Source organism: Choloepus didactylus, chromosome 7 (assembly GCF_015220235.1).
Source record: "Choloepus didactylus isolate mChoDid1 chromosome 7, mChoDid1.pri, whole genome shotgun sequence".
NCBI classification, from domain to species: Eukaryota; Metazoa; Chordata; class Mammalia; order Pilosa; family Megalonychidae; genus Choloepus; species Choloepus didactylus.
This window is the reverse complement of record NC_051313.1, coordinates 26326255-26342363: the sequence shown is the minus strand read 5'-3', so window position 1 is coordinate 26342363 and position 16109 is coordinate 26326255. Positions and strand designations below refer to the sequence as shown.

The 16109-nt window shown below is 35.6% G+C and overlaps 1 pseudogene; it reads right to left on the bottom strand.

Annotated features, from left to right (window-relative positions):
• Positions 1 to 239: 239 nt before the first annotated feature.
• On the bottom strand, positions 240 to 818 carry LOC119540502 (annotated as a pseudogene).
• Between the last annotated feature and the right edge of the window lie 15291 nt (positions 819 to 16109).

Below are 16109 nucleotides of genomic sequence, written 5' to 3'. Positions count from 1 at the left end.
CTTTTCTAGGGTCCATAAAGCCTCCAAAGTATCCCACAGGTCAAAAGAGAATGAGATTAGGAAAATATCTCAACAGAGTTTGAATAAAATACTGGATTTCTAGAGTTACTGGAACTTGGGTATGTAAAAATAGGGTGGTGGGTTGGGTCAAGCTTGCAATGGTCTCAAGTTCAACTAAACTAATTTGACAATAACACCATTTCACAGATCACAGGCATTTCCAGGGGCTTTTTGTTCCTTTAATAGGTGCTGGCAGAAGGTCTGCTTAGTCATTTTCCAATGTAGATGCCTAGTCCCAAAGCCTAAACATGAAGAGAGATGAGTTGAACACCTTAATACATTTTGCAGGGAAAAGACCCCCTTTCTTCATGTCTCATGTTTAGGGTGCCTGAAGTGGAAATCCTTAGGTGGAATGTTTTCAGGTCCACCAGACCAGTTGGATACCAGTCTCCCATTTTCTTCAAAGCCTCAACTTCTTTCTCTCCTTCTCCAACTCCTTCTGACTGAGCACTATGGTCTCTACTGGTGTGTATTTCCTTATCAAACATAATCTGTCCATCTTCTTGAGGGGAAGGGCTGTCATGATGAGAGCTGCCCCTTAAACTACTCTGTCCTTCTTCATGTTGTGTGTCCAAAAGGATCTTCTCCATGTCTCCACTGTGGATAGAGGATGAGGAAGGTACATGTTCAAGCCCCCCATTTTCCCCATTGCCATTGTCATTGCCTTTGTTGGGGTGTCTCGGTAGCTCCACTCAGGAACTGTTGAGGCCAGCTGGCAGTAGCAAAGGCTGTTTGCCTTCCTTGCAGCTGTTGTGCATGAGTGGCAGCTGCTCACCTAAATGAGGCAACACTGTTGGTCACCTGTAAGTGCTGCGTTCACAGCAGGATCATTTCTGGTTCTTGGGCAGCAACACAACAAGCCGAGTCCTTCACTGTCTTTTAATTAAGGTAATTAGATTGGAGTTTTATTTTCACTTAAAAATGTCTGGCAAGGAGTAGCACTTGAGGTTCTTGAGAACTGTCTGGAGAATTATATTTGAGTTGCTACTAGATCCTATTCTTATATGCTTTCCTTGCACTAACTTTTTCTTGGAATGAAGAATTTGGCTCTTTCAATTTTGCAAAGCTCATGGCTATTTGGAATCTCAGCTGACTTGGATTGTTGATGCAGACATAAAGCAAGGCTTTGTTTTCTTAATTCTCTGCTTTCAAACAGGCCAGCTTGAATCAGCTAACATATTCCAGCATCCTGACATTTTCTACCAATTTCCTAAAGATCTAGCCTCTGTAGACACAGAGCCTGAGTCCAAAGTTATGACAGGTAAAAGTTTAACCATCTGCTTTTTTATTGCATAGCACAGATGGACCACTTTCAAGTTTATATTAGGGACATATTCACTTCTCCAAAGCCCACCTCAATTTGGCCAACTCAACATTTGAAGATTTGTCAGTGATAACAAATGACTTCTACATTAGCCAGATGTTATTAGGTGGAAATGACAGAAATCTCCATTTAATTATCCTAATTAAAAGGAAAAGATAATAATTGGCTTGCAGACCTGTAAAGGTCAAGGGTAGACCCTGGCTTGAGGCATGACCAGATCTGAAGATCTGAGTGCTTTAATAATGTCACCTGGAATCTGTCTTTCCCCATTTCTAGCTTTGCTTACGTTTGTCAAGCTTCACTTTTAGGAAGCCTCTTCCATGAGCTGACAAATATGGCCATAGACAACTCTAGGCTTTCCTTTCTTCCAGCAGCTTAGTACTTTCAGTGGAAAAAGCCATCTCTTTTCCAAAATTTCCAGCAAAATTCCTGGGTCAACTTTGATTGACTTAACTTGGGTCACATGCCCCAGCTCTATACCAATAACTGTGGACTCTGACTATCCAGGCTTGGGGCAATCACATGCTCCTGAGGAAAGGGATGAGGAGGTTCTTGAAAATAAAAGAAGAAATTCAGTTATTGCAAAAGGGGTGCTGGGCAAGGACACACAACAGAGGCTTACCACCATTATGAAGAGCAATCAGCCAGGGATCAGAAGAAAAGTCTAATCACAGCCCCATTACTTTCTAGCCATTTGGCTCTTCCTGAGCTTTAGTTTCTCATCTGTATAATGAGGACATTATTACTAAAACTCAGTGACTTTATACCATTTTGGTGATGACATGGTGAGGTTATATATATCCTCAGAAGTGATATATAGAAATCAGATATTCTTTTTGAAGTACCTTCAGATGATCTTTATAGTAATGCTCATGTTTTATAATATCATAATATGATAGTAAATGAAAAAAAAAAAAAGACCAGGATACAAAGCTGTACACAAATTATGATCTCATTTATCAAAAAGTATGCAGAAAATACTCCCAATGTTAACACTGGTTATTTCTAGGCTGTAGAATTTTTTTCTTTTTTTTATACTTTTTGATATTTTCCAAGTCTTCTACTGGGAACAGCATTTTTTTCAAAATCAGAAAGTAAGGTTACAAAGGTAATATGATGGAAAAGAGCATAATTTCATTTAAAGTAAGAAACATTACTGATAACCTTTATTTGGTTAAAAGGATACATTTAACATATCACATCTTGATTTTGATAGGCACATGGCATTTTCTCATGCATTTTTAAATTAATTCTAACTTGCTTGACTTCATGTGTTATTAAACAAATTGAAAACTACCAGAAGGTCAGAGAACCAAGGAACTAGATATGACATTTTAAGTGTGGTGCATCAAGAGGAGCCCAGGAATAGGCCTGTCTCTAATATTTGTACATTCATTTCTTCATATATTTATTTATCAAACATTTGGCCACCAAGCATGAACCACATGAGAGTTACACCATTAGTCCCTGTCTTCAGGGATCTTACAAATATGATCAAAAGATAAACAATGATTACACTAAATTACAAATGGTGTTACTTAAAAAGTGCTGTGGATAGGAAAGGTAGGAGAGACTCATACTTTGATTAGGACATTTAGCCAAATAATATCATAAATAGATTCCAAATTAGGAATTCTAGAGAGTAAAATGTGATTAAAATCTGACTTATATTACTTTAAGAAATCTATGGTGGAATAATTTTTTCCCTGAGATGAGGAAGACAGGGTTGGAGAAATGACAAAGAGCAAGCAATAAACTCATAAGACCCTTGAATTTGTGTTTATTTTGTTTATCTGTTGTTTCCTTCTAGGAGTGTATATTAATTAGTCATACTGTTTTTCAAACAGATTTGAGGGACAAAGGTGATAAAGATTTTCAGGTTTGTGAGTTAATCAAATCCTCCTAGCAAAACAATGACCATTAGTTTTCAAATGTCAATGAAGAAAAGCAATACAGAAACCAGCACTGAGAGAAAATGGAATGGTTTGTTCTCATTTTAAATGGGGAAGATATTTATTGAAAATTCACTATCTGGAGTGAAACAGAAAAGTGTTGTTAGGTGGGGAAAAGGTATATTTTCTTTATAAAATTTAGGATGAAGGGGGAAACAGAGTGGCCAAGAATTATTTTAGGATGATATTAAAAGAGAGGAGAAAGCTGATTGATGGGAAATTAACAAATATTGTTTGAGTTAGAAGGAAATGTGGTTACAAACAATAAGAGCCAGGAAGACGAATTCTACTTCAAATGAGTGAGATGAAACTGGGAACTATGGCCAAGATATAATCAGGGTTCAGTCAAGATCCTTTAGAAGATTTGGCAAATAAGGTAGCAATATTCAGGATGCTTTAAAGTGATAAGATTGTTATTTATATAGAAAAAAATGGTGGTGTAGTTTTTTGATGTCTCCCTCTTGGTATCTTTCTAGCATCTTGAAATCTACTTTTGAAATGGAGCTCATAACTTTCCCATGCAAAATTAATTGCCATTAATTATAATGCCAACCATATAGTCTCCCACATGCCAGACTGTTATTCCTTCTTTTCCGTTCCTACATTCAATTATTTGCCTAATCATCTAGATCCTCTTGTCTAATCCACCCTTTCTTCCTTCCTTCTTCCTGCCTGCACTAATCTTGATCTCTTATTTCTTACCTGGGATCTAAGAGCCTGCCAGCTCTTCTTCCACATTGTACACGATTCACGAAGTGAATCTTCTGACAGCTAGATCTGATCATAACACACCTGCTGCTCAAACCCTTTTCATGACTCCTTGTTATTTCAGAAGAAACTCAGGAGTTCAAGGCTGCCGTAATTTAGCTACAGCCAACTTTCCCAGGTTTATGTCTAATTACTTCCTGATAGTCTTCTTATATTTTAATCAAATTGTACTTCTCACTGATGCACTGACTCAACCCATACTTTTACATCTTAATATCTTTGCTTTTGTGTTCTCTCTGTATGGAAGACCCTCCCTTTCCCCTTCCAGCCCACATGCCCTAACCTAGTCAAGATCCATCTTTAAATCCTCTATGAAGCCCTTTCCTGACTCATCAAACTTTTTGGAGCCTTTCACTCATTTGAATATCACCACTTATTTTTATATTTTTATGCCAGTTCCTTTATTTTATCTTTTTTTTACAACATATGAACTACTGTTATTTCTCTTACTAGTTTATTGTGTTTTCCAAAGTGATGATTTGTGTATTACTCATCTTTGTGACTTTTTAATAAGATTAATCACTCAATATTTCTTGAATGGGGTGAGCATTAATCAATAATTAGTACCAAAGCAAAGTACTATTTAAAAAATATGATGCATCTGAGCATTCATTCATTTGATTTTGTGAATTTAAAATGTGTCAGTTCCTAATGAAAAGTTCTATACAGCAAAGTGAGAATTATCCTTCAGCATTTTCTTTAGGCCTCATGTATCAAGTTCAGACTGTAAATGTTAAATATTATTACTGAAAATTAAGTGGTATCTTCTCCATGCATAGTTCAGCTTGGGAAAATCTAAATTATTCTCAGATGAGTAGCCACATCAAACAAATGATTCATGTTAAACAAAACCAGCTGCTTCTCATTTAGAGAGATTCATGTGCAAAGAAAAGAAGACATAGTGTAGAGGCTGATAATGCAGTCAGCCTTGTTCTGAGATTATTAAAAATAGGTTTTAAAGTTTTTTCTATTTGGTAATATGAGCACACAACTCTTATTTCAATTTTTTAAAATACAAAAGTCTATTCAACAGACTTATACTGAAATAATTTAACTATTTTATGTTTTCCTAGTTTTACTAGTCCAAAATATTAAAGCTTTTAAAATTTGTTTTTCTCTCATCGAAAATGAATAAAGGGTTCCATCTGAATGTAGTTAAATTCAAACACTAAAATCATTTGGTTGAAGATTTTTCATGGATGAAATGGACTAGTAAGGAAGGTTTGTTCATTTTTACTGAACTGTGCAAATATCTTATTGGCTTCACCCTCTGGCAAATTTGCTTTTTTACTTCCTCTAGAAAACATGTGATCTGCAACTGATGGAGAAACAATCATGATCATCAAATGTTGTTGTCTGGGCTAGTGCTAGATGGATGGCACTGGTTCTTTATCACAGACTCTAGTTTGCCAAATGTTCAGTATCCTCCATGAATCATAGGTTCAAGATAAACCACAAGTTATTCCAGATGCAGGGACTTTTATTGCTCAGCCAAGACATCAACTCACACTTCAAATTTTCCTAGTAGTTTTGTGGAAATAATCATTTAACTATGACGTCACAGTGTGACTTGGAAGAATTTAACCATTATAATGGTATAATTTTTCTATATAGAGGATAGAGTAGAGCTTTCAGTTCTTAAGAGTTTCCTTGATACTGAAATTTAAGATCTGGGAAATGCTACCCTCCGCCACTATTGGTCATCTCAGAATTGTTTTTGTTATAACATTTCTTTTACAATGTAAGATTTTCCTTTTCATCTTTATTTAGAATTGCAAATTATTATCAGAACTAGGCATTTTTTGAGCACAAAGAGTTGAACAGAAAAGAAGTAGTGCCAATTACTTGGCCAGAGAACCTCACAAAGGACTGTAGATTTGGGAATGGAAAATAGCAAGACAACATTAAGTTTAAATAATTCACCATATAAATGTTGAATAACAATCCCCGAATCTTTAAAGTTTCAAAGACCAAGATTAAAGGTTTGAAAGAAATTCATTTTCTCTCTTATACAAACTTAATCCTCCCTTTCAATATACATTGTTCTTGTAATTCTGTGATGTATTTATGTGCATTTGCATTTATTGTATTTTTTTCTGTTTATCTTCCTTATTATATCTTAATCTCCTTTGTGGGCAGGGAGCACTGCAAATCTTTAATTGTGCCGGATGTTTCTGACTGCTGGGTAAATATTAGTTGATTGAGCCTGGAAGACACGTTTTTGTGGTTGCCAGCCCTCTATACAATTATGCAGTTTTTGTTCTAGCTTGCTGTCTTCGTGGGCAAGGGTGGTGAATGGATGGTAGGCAGTGGGTGTGGCTGTGACATCGCTCTGAAATTTAAAAAAAAAGTTTATGTCTATCTTTTGCAACTTGTATATATACTTTTTGAGGACAGAGATTGTCTTTTACAACTATCAACCTGTGGTGTGTGGCTCATGGTTCACACATGGTAGTTGCTCAAAAAATGTTTGTGCCACTTGATAGTAGATAAGAAGAGTCTCTTTTTTGTTGCTTATTTTCTGTCATTTCCATGGGACTTACACAGTAACAGTTACATCCTAAAAAAAGAAAAGTTAAAGTCCTAGAATCATCGGGGTCATCCTCAAGCAGTCTTCATGTGTCTCGTCAGAATTCAGGGGTTGTTTTCACCCCACGGCTCTTCCTCCTATTTGCAACCGGAGGAGAGAAGTGACTAAGGGAATGCAAGAGAGCAGTAAGGGGATAAGGTTACTTTTAAGAACCTGCCCAGCTGTTGACTTGTGGCTCTCGTCTGGAATGATGGGCAATAATTCCAAAGGCCAAAGGACATTTTAAACCAGAGTATGTTATTATAAAATAAACAGATTTTGTATACAAGTTCTGTTTTCTTCTCCAATGCTGCTTACTAATGTTTGTAAGTATGTCGTTTAAAGAGGTTGACACTAGGAGTGGAATTACCTCTTAGACAGATAGCTAAGTGATCACCTGCTTTTCTTTTTTATGTTCTTGAGATGAGAGCTGCTTTCTTCGTGGCTATGCATGGCATTCATAGAAGGCACAGCTCCATTGTGTGGCCTGTGATAAAGGAAAGAACTGATGACTATATCAACATTATGATATGTAAACATCTTTAAAGAGACTGGAATATGGGTTCTGCGAGATCAGGGATTTTGTTTTGTTTTGTTTTCTTATGTATCCCAACCTAAAATAGTACCTAGTCCAGGGCAGTCACTAAGGAAACAGTTATTAAATGAAAGATTAGAAAGATGGACATACTATCATTATATTTTTTTACCTTTGGCTTTATAGATTCTGTCTTGTTATCCTTGCTTTCTAATCATCTACTGAGTATTCATTAATAGAGTAATATGAAGAGATATGCTATAGGACAGAGTTAGCATTACACTGTTTCATCACAAGTGTTTTATTTTCCCTTTTGCTCTTATTCTCAAATAAGTTGTTTACATGGGTTGTTATTTTGATTTCTCATAGCATAGTAAACTGTAGAAATCAGTTTTACATAAAGATTATTTTGAGCTATTTAGTAGTGTATTTAATAATTTTATTTGCAAAGTATATTTAAAAACATATTTTATTACAGCCTTTAAACAGAAATATTAATTACATCTACTATGTTATATAGACAGCAAATGGTGAGACAGCTTCTCAACCAGGCATGCCAAAGCACTTCCATGGAAGGGGTTCACACATTTTTAATAGTAATATTCAATTGTTCCTAGATTTGAGAATTGTTTTCTTCTTATAATGACATGGGTAATAAACCAATAAATACATATTAACGGTGACACCCGCAATTAATCTTGCAAAATACAATCACTCACAAATGATTCTCTGAAATACTTCTTTAGCATTCCTCTTTGCTTGCCGGGTGGTTCATAAAATCTCTGCTGCTGTTACTTTAGAATGCTACCTAGCACCACACCCCTTTTTACCTTTATTTACAAAAAGCACGCACACACAAACATGTATCCATTCTTCAGAATTAATCCTCTTGTGCCTTTTCTGTTTTCTTCTAGGTTCAAACACCAACTCTAATGGACACCACTAATCATAAGGATGATGATATTGATAGCAATCAAAACAACCTATTGTGGATTGGTTTATTTATTTTCATAAACTTAAATTATTGTTTCTTGACTTGAGCAATAAACAGTTCCTCCGGGTGCTTTGAGACCAGTGAGAATAGAGCAGAGAAGCCCACAGTTAGGCTTGCCAGATTTTCTCTTTTCTCCTAGACTACAACTCTTTTGGTGGTTTCACTTCGCTAGAGAGCTGGAGAGTTCAAATTTAGTGTCTCTGAAGTATGGGAGATTCTCTACTTCGGAAGTCATGCAGGAATGAATGAAAGCCTTGCCTATTTATTTTGCTGAGGTGGTCTGTTTTTTTTTTTTTTTTTTTTTTAATTTTTCCTTCAATGTAGTTGATATCAAGTCAAATGTATTTGATTTGATACTTGGAGGAGGGCCAGCTAAGTTAAAGACTGTTTTAGGTTTTCCATAGCTAATGGGATGTCTTTTGCTAGAGGATCCCTTGAAAGTTTGAAACATGGAAAGAAGAAATGGCAGTCTTGCTGGACTAGATCTAAGAATCACTGCTACCACAATTCTGCCCTAGTCAGACCCTAAGATTAAATTCATGCCTTGACCTAACTGTGCTATCTTTTGGAAGGGAGGGGAATGAATAATGTGAGCGGAATTCTTTGTAAGTCTGGAGCATGAGGAACCACAAAACAGTTATGTTCAGCATTCAAAGTACATACAGAACTAACGCCAAATGGACTAGCTTTACCTGGAAGAGATTATTGGTATCACCATTAATGATCGTGAGTGCGGCAAATGGCTCTTATTTAAAGATTGACAGTAAAGATAAAAGAAGATTTAATTAAAATGTGCACAGTTTTAATCATAAAGAAAATATATTAAGAAAGGGAAGAATGGTTAAATGAGTGACCATGGTACAATATTTCAGGGTAGTTTCCCCACCTTATTGTTACATATTTCCCCAAATAAATATCAGTTTTCCTATCTCATGGGAACATTGAATAAAAAAGTTAATTTAAAATTTACATATACAAACCAGAGGTTAAATATGTCAACACAAAATTGAAATATCGGAAATTATAATAAATCCTAATCAACTCAAACATGTATAGAATTCTAAGCAGTTGTTCTGTTTTTGCGTAAATGTATTCATTAAATAATAGTATAGCACCAAATTAGGGGTCTGTGCTATACTAATTAACAAACTAGTGGATTTTTTCTTGCTATATTCCACATTTAGAAGAAAGATGCAAAAATATTTTAAAATCTAATATCTCATATTATTAACTTTTACATCATGGAGCCTTAAATGCAGTTTTAACAGTAAACAGAACCAAAGAAAGGTGAAATTATATTTACTGTATTATTTATTCATGGTCAGAAAACTGGCCTCAGTCTATTAAGAAAGGTTTTTAAAATGGAAAGTTGGAACTAAGTATTACTTGTCTGATTAACTTACTTTTATCTAAAAATATTAAATTAACAAAACATCCTATTCACCAAGCATTGTGATCAATGGCAGATATTATCCCATATGGCAAGGTAATGTCTACGAAGAGCAACAGATGGTCTGCTGAATAATTGAACAACTTTCAACTCTAGTCTGCCTTCTAGCACGGACATATGTGGGCTACCTTTACCTGTTACTTTTCTATACCAACAACTGTAGCAATTCACCATAAACTTGGAGGCTTAAAAACAACAGAAATTTAATTCTCTCACAGTTCTGGACCAGAAGTCCAAAACCAAGGTGAGGGCAGGAGAATCCTCTAGACTCTTCTAGCTTTTGGTGACTGCCAGCAATACTAGGCTTTAGATGAATTACCCCAATATCAGCCCCCATCATTTCATGGCCTTCTCCCTGTGCCTCTGTGTGTCCTCTCCCCTCTATCCTCCATAAGGAAGTACAATTGTCCACCCTAATCCAGGATGATCTCATCTCCAGATCCTTAACATAGTTACATCTGCAAAGACCCTTTTTTTCTAAATAAGGTCACATTCACAGTTTCCAGGTGGATATAGTTTTTGGAGGGCAGCCAGCTCAACCCACCAAAGGGGGTTAGCATCCATTTGCTTTCATTCCCACTGCGGTGTGCTTTCCTTTGGGAAGAATACAACTGTATTAAATTGATAGTCTTTTTATAACTCTTGACTCCAGGACTGAGCAGGTTCTCATTTTAGTGCCTGAAGCTTTATTCTCTGACATAACCTTCTAAAACAGAAATATCTTTTGGATTAAGACATTATGCTGTGATGGTTTGAGGCTGTATGTACCAAAGAAAATGATCATGTTCTTAAGGCTAATCCATTCCTGTGGATGTAGACCTACTGCGGGTGGGAACTTTCAGTTAGGTTATTTTAACTGAGGTGTGCTCCAGGTGAACCTTAATCCTCTTACCGGAGTCCTTTATAGAGATGAAATTCAGAGACGCACACAGAGCAGCTGAGAGAGGAAGCCACTGAAGCCAGAAGCTGGAAGCAACAAGACCCAGGAGAGAAGGGAGAGACCAGCAGATGTTGCCATGTGGATCACCGGTAGCCAGTCTTCAGGGAGAAAACATCACCTGTTGATGTCCTGATATAGACATTTTCATGGCTTCAGAACTGTAAGCTTGTAAGTTAATAAATCCCCATCAAAGAAGCCATCCTATTTTGGGTATATTATATTTTGGCAACTTTAGCAAACTAAAACAATGCCATAACTCAGAAATGCTACTTTTGGTATCTTCTCTAAGCTAACACATGTACATAAAGATGTATAAAGAAGAATACTTATAACAGCAATGTTCATCACCATAAAAACCTGGAAACAATTTTAATATTCCTATATAAAGGAATATTGAAATAAATTTTGATATTTTTATTCTGTGAAATATTATGCAGCAGTTAAAAAAGAATGTCAGGACTTTATTTGACATTAACAACAGAAGCCTAAGACATTGTACAATAAAAATGAAAATTACAGAATATTTACATCATATAGAACATATACATACGCAAAAATATCATACAATTTTTCTGAATCCATACGATCTATTTGTGAAAGCATTTAAAAACATGGGAATAAAAATGTTAAATTTGTGATAGAGACAGCTTCCTGTGGGAGGTGGGGAATAAAAGTTGAAGGTGATGTTCAAAAGGGGGCTTGATTTCATCTCTATGTTTTAAATTTTCGAAGAAAGATAATGCATTCATGAATTTCTTGTGTAATATAAAAAATGTTAATAGTACATTACTCAGTAAAAGCTTACTGTTTCTATTCTATTTTGACATTAGGCTACCTTAGGCACTGTAAGAAAATATGCATATTTGCAAGAGGAGGTTGTCATTGTAAGTCATTTCATGTTCTACAAAGGAGATAACAGAAATATATTATTGTCATTAAAATATTATAGGAAACAAAGCAAATAATCAAATATAAGTGGGCAGAAGACAGTAAAAAGATCATATTTTATCAACAAAGGTTCAATTTTGTAATAATTAGAAACCAATCTTTGTTCAAGTCCAAATGAGTGATCCATAAATATTCAATTTGCCAAATTTTCTGGAAAAGATAAAAATTTACAGACTGAAAATTCTGAAACATTCTGCCTTTTGTTGCTTCTGCACTTATCTTTATGTATTTTTTTACATCAATGGAAATCAGAAGAAATGAGTAAAAATCAGGATCAGAACAAAGGGGATATTTAAGCATATATTTAGGGGGAAAGAGTGTACAGAAATGCTCAATTGTTGTTAAGGATGAGTGGTATTCAATTAAATTGCTTATCTTACCAAGCTCTGAGCTGCTGTAAGCAAATATAATGTCATCTTAAAGTGAAATCTTATTTAGGAAGAAAAGCTTCATGAGTTGCTATTTTGTATCAAATATTCATAGCGAAAATCTGTGAGGTTTATTTATGGGAAGTTATATTGTATGGAGGTAAGGTCACAGTCTGAGAGCTCAGACATATCTATGTTTTGAAATCTTGTTCCCTCACTTAACAAGCTTTCGGACCTTGGGTAAGTTATTAACCTACCTGTGCTTCAGTTTACCTTTTAGTTAAAGGCAGTAATAGTGCATACCTCACGCATTATATTAAGAAGGCAATAAATGAGGCAATGAAAGAAAAGCACTTAGCTCATAAAGTACTCAATAAGCTAGAGAAGAGTTACTTTTTTTTCCCTCCAGTGGAAGTTTATAAAAGTAGACAGACAGTAAAACGATAGCCTTTTATCAATATTCTGAAAAACAAAGTGTAGATTATTTAGCTCTTCAGTTAAATTGGTGAATATAGACACCAAAGACATAGTTTAATTTCCACAGCGAGCTTTTCAATTTTCAGGTAAGGGCAAACAGACATTTTTCTTGGGTTAACCTGGTCAAGGAGAAAGAGCGAGTGAGAACGCAGCCAGGGGGAGACTGTAGATAAAGGTGACTTGAGTAGATGACATGTGCTCAGTGTTCTGTCCACACGGCTATCCACTGCGCAGAGAGAGAGCTGATTTCTACTGATAAGGATTTGGGGAGAAAGGAGATGGCAGTAGATAAGAGAGAGGAGTGCATGTGTCAGTGCTAGACTACTCCACGTTTCTGTGGTTCCTTTAGAACGTTCCGGTCCCTCCTGGGGGAAACTGTCACAAGTTTAAATTTACAAAGACTTGGATCTCTGCCATCTTGGCACCTCTTAAAGTTATCCCTAAGGTAGAAACTTCCACAATCTCCAGTTTTTCCTTTTTAAGTAATTCTACGATTAGGATGGGCTCTCTTTCATAAAATTGCTCTCTCTCAACACACACATGCACACACACACACACACACACACACACACACACACACACGGAACCACAGAGCCACACACATTGCCTGGTTAGAGAAACATTTTATAACTGCATGGTTTTCCTTCAAACAACAGAAGGACTACTGGAAATTATTCCTTTTCAGTATTTTTGCTTTTGCATCAATAGACTGATTTCCACTACTTCCTTTACTAGAGATGGCAAAAATCCATTCACCATCTTCTGTATAACTCCCCAGAGATTTGAACTTATCCAAAACCAGTTGTCCAGATGGTAGTTGAAAACCAAATCAGGAACCCAGTAATCTGTTTCTGGTCTCAATAGCAACTTTGTCATAAAAGAAGTGACTACAAGTGTACATAGAAACTACTGGTTCTACAGGTGTCTTCACTAAGGGAAGGATGGGATGTTTGTATTGGGCAAAAGCATTCTATTTCTATAATAACAGTTGTTTCACGGTTACCTAACCAGAGGGTTTTTGACTAGATAGATACAGCTTTATCAGTTATTAGGTAATCAAGACTTTTTTGTCAATATTTTTAAACTGTATTTTCATTATTATTTGCTTTATATATTCAGGATTTAGCCCATGAATTTTTTCTTGTTAGACTTTATTCAAAATCTAGCTAAGCTAGAATGACAGCAAAACAAATTTAATTATCTTTCATTTATGGTAGAAACATAACCTTTCAGATAAAAGTCTGGTTCAAATTGATCATCTGTAAAATTAAGTTTTAAGAAGCAAAATGAGCTCTATGTTTATTAATATCCTCAACTAGGATTCTATACATGGGCTTGCAAATGCTAGCTTTCTATTTAATCTGTTGTATTTCCCTTTTCTCCTTTAATTTCCAGGAAGTGACAGACCAAATCAAATGTTCAATCACACTAAACTGTCCAGGTGGTTAATACACTTATTTCATTCCCCTTATATATTATTTTTTTTACAAATCTAGTTTGAAGTGTCTTATTTTTTTATATATGTGGTCTTTTACGATAATAAATTCCTTTTGAAATCTGGCAACGTATCAACTATATAGAGAATAAGTAACCAGATGTGTAATCTTTTGCAAATCACTTCCCCTTAAATGCAATCTGAGGTGATTGAATTAAATAGCTATTAGAATCTCTTCTTGATCTAAACTGGGATTTTAAACAACTGTATTCAGCTTTTCTACCAGAACAATGAAAATTCATTTCATTTTAAATTAGTGGTTTGAGTAAATTCTGGGAAATTGTAATCACTGAAAGAATCATGGAGGAGCTATATTATTTAATATTCTATAGTTATATACACTATTTGATTGTTTAAGATCAAGAAATCTGGGACATGTTTTTAAGAAAGAAAGACTCTTGCTCCAGTGTGCACATGATGTACCTAGTTTGCCCCAGCACATCTCCCACCAACCTGAAACTTCCTGTAAGTTTCATTTGACATCACAGAAAACAGATCAAGTGAAAACACTACCTGGGATTATTACACAATGATGAGAGGAATCGCCTTTCTTAGAGTAAGAGAAGCACGGTGCATCTAGAGATAAATAACAGGAGTTAATCACTGATTAAGGATGCAAGGTGATGTACATCAGTACTTCTCAAATTTTTCATGTATGTGAATCACTTGGGGATCTTCTTACATGCAGATTGTGAATCAGGAGGTCTGGGGTGGGGCCTGAGATCTTACATTTCTAACAGACTCCCCGGTGGTGCCAATTCTGCTGGTCTGATATCTTGAGTAGAAAGGATGTACACGACTCTGATACTCGGGATTGGGTCAGGTTAATATTCTTGATTCAAAATCTAAGAATGCTTGGAGGTCTCTCCTGGACTTTCTCAGACTGAAATTACTGATGGTGGTGTGCTGAAGGTGTGTGGTGCCAAGCTAACAATTTTAGCCATCAGTTGTCCCTTTACTGAGAGGATTTGTTTACTAGAATGAAACTAAACCTTCTAACACAGTAGACCAACTAAGTCTGCAGATTTATGCATATGGATTTTAGGGCAAATACAGAATTATTTTATTTATCTGTGCTATTTAACTTTCTTCACGTTGGATACTCCAGATGACTCTAGATGGCTTGATGTGAACCAGGGTCAGTGTGGGAAAATAATAGGATGTGACAAATTTATATGCTCTTTCATTTCTTTTGAAGGATAGCAGAAATTTTCATAAGCTGTTTATACATAACTATCATAGAAATGTTTTTTCTTTGTGGGAAATTTGGTACATTTGTTAATAAAGACTCTTTAAGTCTTTAAGACTCTTTAAGTTAATATAAAAGTTGAGATTATCACCCTTGTCCCCCTTCTTGAGATGTAGCCTTAGTGTTGCTATTGATGGTGACTTTATCAGATGATTTCAAGAGCATGGCTTGGAATTCAGCTCATTTACTAGTAATGAACAATTTATAACCTGATAATATTCACAATGGTTAAAGTGTTTCAAGGGCAATTTAGGAAGAATTTCAATATAACCCTAGTTAAGACTGTCCTTGTTAAAATATAATGTAAAAAAAAAAAAAAAACCTTAATTTTAAAGAGGAATGTCAATAGCCTTTACCATTGTATGTGAAAATTCAGGCATAAAAAGTTAAGGTCACAAAAGTTGTTAGGAACAGAGCTGACAATAGACTGGTTACCTCAAGGTTGTGTCCCCTAGAAAATTCTCTGAGCAAAATGTAAGTGAATACAATCTCCCCTTTTTCTTTAAAAGATTTATTTCATTGAGTCCAAAATATTTATCAAAAGAACATTGTGTGCAGGACACTATTACTGATGTTTTGTGGAGAAAAAATTATGTGAAAAAAAAAAAAAACAAAAAACAAACTAAACAGCAAAAACATTATTAAATGGACTTCTGCTTCCAGTCCAGATGGAGCAGTAGGGACTAGATTTTCCCTCCTGCCTGAAGCAACTAAAACAGAACCAGACAAATATATGGAACAATGGTTTTCAGACACTGGATATCAGACAGCACCAGACAGGGAGCACCAGACAGTGATCCCTGAGAAAGGGGAAACATGAAGAGAGTCCCATGATTGTCTTCACTTACTGCCTGGAGAGAGTTTCCAGCTATCGTGCAAGGAGGGAGAATCCAGGCAGGGCTTGGTGGTCTCCCAAGATTGAAGAAATGGAGATGGGTATTTCTAGCCAGGGTGACTAAAGTTGCAGAGCAGAATCCCTA